Here is a 10,766-nt window from a genome sequence, read left to right as displayed (position 1 = left end):
TATTGTTATCTCACCCATTAAATTCTGAGCTTAGGTGGTGAATTTTGTCCAGATTTTTCTTATGCCTGGGAGATTAATGTTATAATATTACTTCCAATCCAGATCGTTTAGAAGCTTTATGGCCATGGTTACATGTAAGGCTCATAGTTCTGGCATATTCCCTCGACCGCCAATTCTGTTTCTTAAATGTATGAATTGGGTTGTGTTCACCAAAAACTTAAACCTTAAACCCTAAACCAATCTGCCCATTGAGTTAAAATTTATCGTTCTATGAGTTCCATTGGCGCATCGGTATTACTGCTTGTTCATGCACAGATGGACCAATGTGGCAAATATTCAGCATTTTATAGTGTTGAGCACTACTATATCAGTGTTAGATGCTTCGATAAGGCATTTTAGTTAAACAAGAAATTATTTACGGAGTACAAATTATTTGGCTTTGAAGCCATACTTTTTCCTGTTAAAATTCTTACATTTCATTTTACTTTTTATGTTTTTTATAACAAGTCAACTTGAGATTGGAGCCATAGTAGTTCAAAACCAGTTGATGAGCAGCAACATAAAAAATTGCACCTCACAATTCTGCTTCTATTTTATCACAAGGAAGATGGGCACATAAATGGCATACCAAACTAGTGCACCATGTACTAGGATAATTCATCAGTATACGAATGGCGAGTAACGATCGCATAAAAAGAAGACCTCCACGCTGATTCTTCTTAAATTAATGCAACTTATAAATTTAATTAATATACCGATGCACAAATGAATCGACTCAACAAAACCGACACACATTCTTATTTACAGATGAAAAAGGTTGAAGAGAGAGTTCATCCAATATCTTTAGATCTTAGGGTCCCTGTACAATCCAGATCAACCCAACCCAACTTCACTGGAAGGATTTCCAGCAAACCAACGGTTGAATCACTACAACAGGGCAAATCTTACCCATCTCGAAGGCTTCGCAGCAATACATATTTCGTTGCAGCTTCAATTACATTAGCTTCTTCGATTTGCATATTGCTCAAAATTTGAGGGAATTAACCTAATCAATTGCATCTCTAAAAATTCAATCCATTTATCTTCTAAAGTGGGAGAATGCACAATTTATACAAATTTGATTCAAAAACAAGGATAAGAATACATGATATGGAAACAAGCCACAGACTTGCAGAATCTGTGCTTGAATGTTGTTGATTTCTCATTTCCTTGCTATGAAATATAATCAGTAAGATAAGGTGTAGGCACACATTCGTTATCTTGCCCACTTCACTAATATCGGCAACTTATATTCAAACTTTTAATACATGTATACACATACACACTGCTACGTATGTATATCGATCTATGGCATGTACTACAGAAGGTGTACCAATGTTCAGACAATGCATGTACCTCCATCAATTAATTCCAAATATAAAAAAATTATAAATACAACGAAATGCCACAAACAACATCACACAAAAGGGAAATTGCAAGCTGGCAAGATCTTCAGTAAATAAAACAACTTCTGGGAAAAAAAAAAAAAATTACCTTCTGTGTTCAATAGCAGCTGAATCTATGTCAAACTGCTGTCATTTGATGCCAAGAGAGATTAGCTACTATCGTCAGCTTTTGAAATGCTTTTTTGCTTTTTGATTAGTCCATCCATTAAATTCATGTAAGTCGATTTGTTTATAGGGATACCCTTTTGTTTTGTTTCCTCAAAAATGCGCATTGCATCCCCTTGTATTTCCCTTGATTACACAGTTCATTGATCTGCTTGGAGTAAGCGATGGAACTTGAATCAAATCCCTCAGAAGTCTCAGCAGTCACCACACTCTGCCCCTGTACCAGTTGAATTGGCAGATCCTTTAATTTTCCTTCTTCAACCATTTTAGACTTGAAATCCTCTGTTTCTTGAAGCCCACTGGCATCAGTTAGTGCCCCATGAATGATATTAAATGTATAATGATCAGGCCTTAATTTCTTTTCTCCCATTTCAGATAAAAGATCAAATGCATCCTTGAATCTCCCTTCCTTGCATAGACTTGATATCATTGTATTGTAAGTAACTGCATCAATTGTCCTCCCTTTAGAAATCCATGTGTTGAAGAGTTTAAGAGCCTTTTCCAGCATACCTCTCCACAAAGCCCATCTAAGAAGAATATTACAGATAAACATGTAAGGTTTTAATGAGTTCTCAACCATTTTATTGTGAAACTGAAATGCTTTTTCAAATTGTCCCTCCCTGCAGTACTCATGAATAATTGTATTGTATGTGGTTTCATTCGGGATTAAACCATTCTCAAGAAGCTCATTCAACTTGTCAATGGCTTGCTCAGTCATTTCTGAATGACATAGCCCGGCAATTATAATGTTATAGCTAACAATACTAAGAACAATCTTTTTCTCCTTCATCTCATCCCAGAGCTTCAAAGCTAGGTCCACCTTTTCGTCCTTATAATATCCCGTGATAAGAATTCCATAGCTCACCTCATCAAGATAATAACCCCTCTTGCTGGCTCTATTAAGCAAGTCGTAAGCCTCATCAAGCTTCTTCTCCCCACATAGAGTATGAAGAATGATATCGAGTGTAAAACTATTCATCTTCAAACCTTTCCTACCATCTCATCCATTGTTCTAAAAGCTTCAGCCATCTTCCCTGCTTTACAATATCCATTTATCAAAGTATTGTAAGTAACAATGTCTAGTGGAAACCCACTTTCTTCCATTTCCCTTATAGTATTACTTGTTTCTTGTGTTCTGCCTTCTTTCAAATACCACTTAATTATAATATTATAAGTAACTGCATTCGACATCACTCCTTTCTCACCCATTTCATCAATCAACTTAAATGCCTCTAAACTACTACCCGATTCAAAACATCCATTAATCATAGTATTATAAGTAACCACATCAGGCAACAACTTCAAATCCTCCATCTCATTCCTCAACCTAAAAACCTCCTCCAACTTTCCGTCAGCACACATTCCATTAGTCAACATATTATATGCCCAAACATCGGGAAACAAATTATTTAATTTCATCAACTCCATCACCTTCACCGCCTCCTTCAACCACCCCAACTTACAATACCCACATATCAAAATATCATATGTGCTCCGACTAGGTAACAACCCTTTATTCTTTATATCTAACAATAATTCCCTAGCCTTACTCAACCTACCTTTCTTACACAAAGCATCCAATATCGTATTATACGTTACATTATCAGGTAAACAACCAAAACCCTCCATTTTTTTTCAGCCACTCAAGTGCATCCACAAACTTATTCTCCAAGCAAAATCCATATATAACCACATTAATAGTACTAGTATTAGGTTTAACTCCAAGAACACTAGTCATATCTTTAAAAACTCTATTAGCAAGCAAAATCGATTGTGAAGAAGGGTGTCTTACCAGTCCATTTATAAGCGCATTGCAAGTCAACAATCTAGGCAGAACTTTTAACCTCTTCATTTTATTGAAAATCTGAGTAGTCGAGTAGGGTTTCTCGGACTCAACATAGGCACTAATACATGTGTCAAATAGCGATTTTGACAGCTTAATACCATATTTCTTGGGGTCCCAGTTATTGAGGTTAAAAATGTAGCCATGAAGAACGTGTCGGCAATCAAAGTTGATGAAAGAAACAAGTAAAGATTTGGCATCCGAGTACTTGTGATATTCAGAGAGTGAAGGGAGGAGAGAAAGAAGCGAGAGAGGGGATTGTGTGAGAGAGGGAGGTAAACGAGACTGGGCCCATTTGAAGAAGGAGACAAGACTGTTAGGTCTCTAGGATAGGGTTTTGGAAGAGAGAGGAGAGAGGAGAAAGGAGGAGTGGCTGAGTGAGGTGTTGAATGTGTGGAGTGAGTGATTCAAGTGGAGTTTTATCTTTCGTTAGAATCTCAGTTTCGGTTCTTAAGAGCTGGGGTTCAGTTGAATCCTGGTTTGGATTTGGTGGCCGTGGTGGTTGACCTAATGGTGGAGTTTTTTTAGAATGGAGTGGCAATTGATTATCTGTCACTGCGTGCGGGGTTTTATTTGGACTTTTCAGATGGAGGGCAAAATGATAAGTTCAGAGGAGGGTAGTTTAAAATTTAAGGATTAATTGCAATGATCTCCCCTGATCTTTGATGTAATTTTTAAGTACCCCCATAATATGAGAATTATTTTATTACCCTAAAATATTTTATTTAATTGCATGGACCTCCCCTAGCAGAAGGTCAGAGAAATATGAATGTGGTTATCTTTTAGAAAGAAAGAGACCAATTTTTCTGTGTTGGTTATTTTTATTAAATTAATGTAAAAGTAATCATTCATCTTTCAAATTTCAGTAAGCTATAATGACACTGTTTAACATAACGGTTATTCTATCAGTGGATTTGTGGTAAGCTGTGTTTGGAATTGGATTCTGTTTAGCTTATATTTCTCGAGAAAATGGAGGATTTTGGAAAAATAAAGAAACAAGAAGAGGTGGTGAAAGTGAAACTAAAGCCAATAGAAGAAGCTTGGTGGAATTAGCACAAATTCAAATCAGCTAAGCTTTCTATGTTTTGGTCTAATTAATTTTGGCTTTATATTACTCTGTACTTTCAGTTGGAGAAGAAACTCATATCCATGAGAGAGTATTGAGATTTTCTCATAGATTTTGATGGTGTAATCATGCTTTTCAATAGGTTCTACATTATGCATCCAGAAGATCAACCATTGAAGTTTTCAACAATTACCCACCATGCAAGTGTGACTCAGTAGTGCTTTGGATCAATTAGGGGTCATGTTTGTTCAGTATCTTAGAGCCGTGAAGCCCTCCATTGTTGATTCGAATGAAACTAAGGGTTGGACATGTATTATGCAGCTCACTGTGGTCATTCATTTATGTGAAAAACTCATACTTTTCAAACTTATGAGTTGTATGTGCACATAAGTTCTGCATGCACACTGGTTGCTAAACTTGAGTCTTGGCTTGTTTCTTATAGAGTGTGTATGCATAACTGTTTGTGTTTTCACTCTCGATTCAGATATTTGCAACCCAGCACAAGTTGCATAATTGATAAAGTGAAAAAAAATATTGTTTATCTTTGTCTATCATTTTGTAGGACCTTTTTACATGAGTCATAATATCCTCAAATGGTCTTAGGGAATAAAGTTTCTTTTCCGATTTGTTCTGTGGTCCAAACCAAAAGAATGAATACTTTCCTTATTTGCACAAACATGCGTCAATCCCTTGTTGGCTGACATGACACTATTTTGTTAAGCAAGAAATCCTTCATTATATAATACCCTTTCTTGCGTGTATGAATCTAACCTTTTGATATTTTGTTTCATTATACTCTGAATTTCTTAGAGTATTTTCCTCTCTTAAAGTTTAAGGTTTATTTCCATATTTGTGTCAAAACCTCACTATATCAAACACGTTATTGATGGCTCTTAGAACATGGTTCCTTAGCTGATGCTAGTGTGTGGTGTTGGTGCTTGAAGCTTAGTGTTTCACAAGCTGTTCATGGGTGTGTTTCCGGCATGAAAAAGATCTAAGGAGTTGCTACACGTTAAGGATTCAGAGTGTGGTGCTAAGTGTAAAGTTGAACAGAGATTTTTTTTTATTGTAACTTAGATCAACTTTGAACTATATCTTGTAATGTGTTTTTAACTTAGTGGATTGCTTTGATCTGTACAAGGTCGTATGGATATAGGCTAAAAGTGGATTTAGTTGAACCATGTACATGACTGCGTTCTTTAATTTCCTCACTTGTGATTGATGTGTTTAAATTGAAAATGTTTAATCTACATGGTAATTATTCCGTTGCACTTAAAATAGGTAACCACACTCTAACGTGAGTTAAATCTCCAACTCTCTCCCCAGTAAGTGGTATCAGAGCGTGTCCTGATTGCTTCAATTGATCTTTACTCATTTTGATTGTTTCGTGTGCATCTGAGTGTCTGATTGTTGGATGAAATCTGATCTGTGTCACATTTTCATTTCAAATTTATTGTGTGTCTGTGTGTGCACTTCCGTTTGTTATGTTAGCATCTGTCTGATTGTTTTTCATCATGAGTTTCTTCACTGAAGGAGGATTTGCTTGTAGACCACCTCTATTAGAAGAACCTAACTACTATACATGGAGACCTAGGATGTGTGCCTTCCTTAAGTCTATAGCTGAAAGAGTATGGTCCACAGTTGTGAATGGTTGAACACCCTCAGTTATTGTTGAAAATGAAGTGTCTAGACTAAAACCTGTTGCTAGTTGGACTGTTGATGAGATAACTCTAGCAAACTATAACTCTAAAGCCCTTCATGATCTCTTTAATGCTGTTAATGTGAATAAATGAAAGTTGTAGCCAATTGTGAGCTTGCTAAAGATGCTTGGGATAGGCTTCAAGTAAAAAATGAAGGCACTAGTACCATTAAAAAAGATAGGCTTAGAAGACTTGTCACTGATTTTGAAAATCTGAACATGAAAGATGATGAGACTATAACTAATTTTTATGATAGAATTTGTGATATTTCTAATAAGTATTTTGCTTTGGGAAGAAGAACATATACTAATGCTGAACTTATTAGGAAAGTACTTTGCTCTTTACCTCTAGTGATATTTCTAATAAGTATTTTACTTTGGGAAGAGCATATACTAATGCTGAACTTATTAGGAAAGTACTTTGCTCTTTACCTCNTCCGTTTGTTATGTTAGCATCTGTCTGATTGTTTTTCATCATGAGTTTCTTCACTGAAGGAGGATTTGCTTGTAGACCACCTCTATTAGAAGAACCTAACTACTATACATGGAGACCTAGGATGTGTGCCTTCCTTAAGTCTATAGCTGAAAGAGTATGGTCCACAGTTGTGAATGGTTGGACACCCTCAGTTATTGTTGAAAATGAAGTGTCTAGACTAAAATCTGTTGCTAGTTGGACTGTTGATGAGATAACTCTAGCAAACTATAACTCTAAAGCCCTTCATGATCTCTTTAATGCTGTTAATGTGAATAAATGAAAGTTGTAGCCAATTGGGAGCTTGCTAAAGATGCTTGGGATAGGCTTCAAGTAAAAAATGAAGGCACTAGTACCATTAAAAAAGATAGGCTTAGAAAACTTGTCACTGATTTTGAAAATCTGAAAATGAAAGATGATGAGACTATAACTGATTTTTATGATAGAATTTGTGATATTTCTAATAAATATTTTGCTTTGGGAAGAACATATACTAATGCTGAACTTATTAGGAAAGTACTTTGCTCTTTACCTCTTGTGATATTTCTAATAAGTATTTTACTTTGGGAAGAACATATACAAATGCTGAACTTATTAGGAAAGTACTTTGCTCTTTACCTCGGAGGTTTATGTCAAAGGTCACCACAATTGAAGAATGTCAAGATATGGATGCTATGGACATTGATGAACTCATTGGCTCTCTCCAAACCTATGAGTTGAATATGCAATGCTAGAAAAAACAGAAATCGAGTAAAGGTTTAACTCGCAAACGTGAGGTTGATTATGATCCTTTTGATGATTGTGATTTAAGTTCATTGGATGATGAAAATCATGCTTTACTTACAAAGAATTTTGCTAATTTTCTTAAGAAAAACATGAAAAAGCCTCATAATAGTGGTTATGGCCGAAAACCTTTTGTGAAAAAGTTCTATGACCATCAAACCCTTGGTACCTTTACAAAGAAGTTTTCAAAAGATAAAGAAAAGAAAAACAAACGTATCAAGTGTTTTGAATGTGAGGGTTTTGGGCACATACAATCTGAGTGTGCTAAAACACTGAAAAAGAAGAAAGGTAAAGCTATGGCTACCACTTTAAGTGAGAGTGAGCATGATGAGAGTGTGATGATGATTCGGGAGATGATGAAAATGTTCTTGCATTCACCGTGAATCAAGAAGATGGTAAGAGTGAGGTTTTGAATGACACTGTTGATATTTATGTTGAGCAAGAAGAGGTATATGATAAAATGTATGACCAATGGCTAAAGGTTGTGAAAAAGTTGCAATCTCTTGGTATTGAGAATGCTACTTTGTTGAAACAAAAGAAAACCTTATCCAAAAAGATTGTTGTTCTTACTACTGAACTAATTGAGGCTAAGACCATCATTGATAAATTAAATGTTGATTCCCTTAAGCTGGATGAAGTACTTGGTCAAGGGAAATCATTTAGAGATCGATATGGTTTGGGCTTCAGTCTTAGTGCTAGCACATCGAAAGCTAGTGCAAGCACATTTGTGAAGGACACCAAAACTTTTGCTAAAGGTACAACTGTGAGATAGGCTATGAAGGTATCAAAATTCATTCCTATTTTGCCATTTTTGTAACAGGAAATGTCACATCAGACCTAAATGCTTCAGGTTCATTGCTTATTTGAAGAAATTTTTTAAAAACCATAGTTTTGTTGCTAATGTAAATCATAATGCTAATGATGATTTTTCTTCCAAAAGTGTTTGGAAACCTAAGGCTGATGTGAACTATTTTGTGTCTCATACTTCTTTGCTTGCATTTCAAAATGATCTTTGGTATCTAGACAGTGGTTATTCAAGGCATATGACAGGTAATAATCTCTTTTGACTGAACTTGAATCAGTTAATAGTGAACTTGTCACTTATGGAGATGGAAAGAAAGGTAAAATTCTTGGCAAATAGTCAATTGTGCTACCTGATTTTCCTATTTTAAAAGATATCTTACTTATTGATAGTTTGAAAGCTATTTTGATTAGTATTAGTCAAATTTGTGACAAAGATTTTATGGTTTAATTCTCAAAGGACAAGTGTCAAATTTTGAATGGTAAAGGTGTTTCTCTACTTGAGGGAAAAATGTCAAATGACAATTGTTACTTGCTTTCTAACCATGTGTCTTATTTTAGTTCTAAAATAGATTCAACAAACTTGTGGCATGAGAAACTTGGTCACATGAACTTCAAGGACTTGGTAAGACTCTAAAAAAAGAAAGCAGTTAAAGGACTACCAAAACTTGAACTTCTAAAAGGTAATGTGTGTGGTCCATGTCAACAAGGTAAGCAAACCAGAATATCTCATAAAGCTTTATCAAATCTCAATACCTCATGTGTTTTGGAATTGCTCCATATGGATCTAATGTGGTCTATACAAACTGGAGTTTGGGAGGTAAGAGGTATGTGTTTGTTTGTGTTGATGATTTTTCAAGGTATGCTTGGGTTGATTTTTTATGTCAAAAATTTGGTTCATTTAATGCATTTCAGAAATTGGTCAAAAGGTTGCTTGTTGAGAAGAGTTCTAAAGCTACAAGGATAATGAATATAAAGAGTGATCATCGAAAGGAATTACCATGGAAATGAATTTGAGAATGCTGATTTTGCTAACTTTTATGAATTGCAGGGCACATTCCATGAATTTTAAGCACCAAAAACACCTCAACAAAATGGTGTTGTGGAAAGGAAAAACATAGTGGTTCAAGAGATGGCTAGGGTGATGCTTAATGCCAAAAAGTTTCATACAAGACTTTGGGCCGAAACTATTAACACAACATGTCATATTTCTAACAAGGTTTATCTTAGAAAAGGTACTGTTCAAACTCTCTATGAGCTGTGGAAATGTAAGAAACCTGATCTCTCTTATTTTCATATGTTTGGATGTAAATGCTACATTTTGAATGATAGAAAGAATTTAGGTGAGTTTGATTCTAGGAGTGATGAAGGAGTTTCCATTGGTTATTCATCTAATAGTTGTGCATTCAGGATCTATAATATACGTTCTGAAAAAGTCTTAGAATCTATTAATGTTGTGTTTATTAATATTCTGTTTTTATAATAAAATATTGTCGAAATAAAAAGAAGTCAAATTTTTTTTTCGCGGGTATTAAAAGGTGAGAGAGGTTTCTAGTGGAAGTATTTTTTATATTGATGGTTTATGAAAGATTGAGAGATCAAGTACAGAGACCTATCACGTGAATATCGATGAAAGTAAAATTAAAAGTCTGTAGATTAAAAGGAGGAAGAAGACGCTGCCTTCCAGTTCGAGCAAGAAGAGACTTTGACAAGTCGTCCTTCGGACACACCAAAGCATTCAGAAATGAAACGTACACCAAGAGTGCTTTGACAAGACGTCTTTGGACACACCAAGATGTGCTTTTAGTGGACTATAATTTTGTAAAAGCAGATTCTTATAAATTTATCCAAAACGTGTTTCATGGTTTGTTCTTATATAATTGTTCTATCTGCAACATTATTCTCCATCAACATCTCTTTAGTTTCTATTCATGGGACCTGAAGACCATTACTGAGAATAATTGGTTTACAATGGAGGAGACTCACCATGTGAACGAATTAATAATAGACCTTATGATTATTGTATTCCAAAGACCCACATACCCTAGATGGTGAAAGCTGCAATGTTATTTGAGCAAATATTAAGAATACTTATTTCTATAGAGAGAACATAAAAGACTACCCTTTAAGGTTTTTGAATTTATTATTGGATGATATAATTTTTGTATTTTTTATCACATGGACCGTCAAAGTTTAATTTTGAAAACTATATCACTGATACCTCTTTACTCTAACTTCATTATGTTGCCGATAGTGTTAGATGGATAAAATAATAACTTTGATTTTACAACAAAGTGTTGGGGTAAAATAATAATTTGAGCTTATTAGATAGAAAGTGTTTTGTAAACTGAATTATAATGTAAGGAAATTAGGGCAAAGGCCAAAGGGGTATCACTGTATCAATGATAAAGTTTTCAAAATTTTAAGGGTCCATTTAACAAGGCAAACGAGTATCAGAGTTACATTTTTCAAACTTTAAGGTTTCATTAGAT

The 10,766-nt window shown here is 34.9% G+C and overlaps 1 pseudogene; it reads right to left on the bottom strand.

The window, feature by feature from the left end:
• Positions 1 to 1,594: 1,594 nt before the first annotated feature.
• LOC116144622 lies at positions 1,595 to 4,858 on the bottom strand (annotated as a pseudogene).
• Between the last annotated feature and the right edge of the window lie 5,908 nt (positions 4,859 to 10,766).

Source organism: Pistacia vera, unplaced genomic scaffold (assembly GCF_008641045.1).
Source record: "Pistacia vera cultivar Batoury unplaced genomic scaffold, PisVer_v2 Contig45, whole genome shotgun sequence".
NCBI lineage: Eukaryota > Viridiplantae > Streptophyta > Magnoliopsida > Sapindales > Anacardiaceae > Pistacia > Pistacia vera.
The sequence above is the reverse complement of the archived record's forward strand: the minus strand, read 5'-3'. Positions and strand labels throughout refer to the sequence as shown.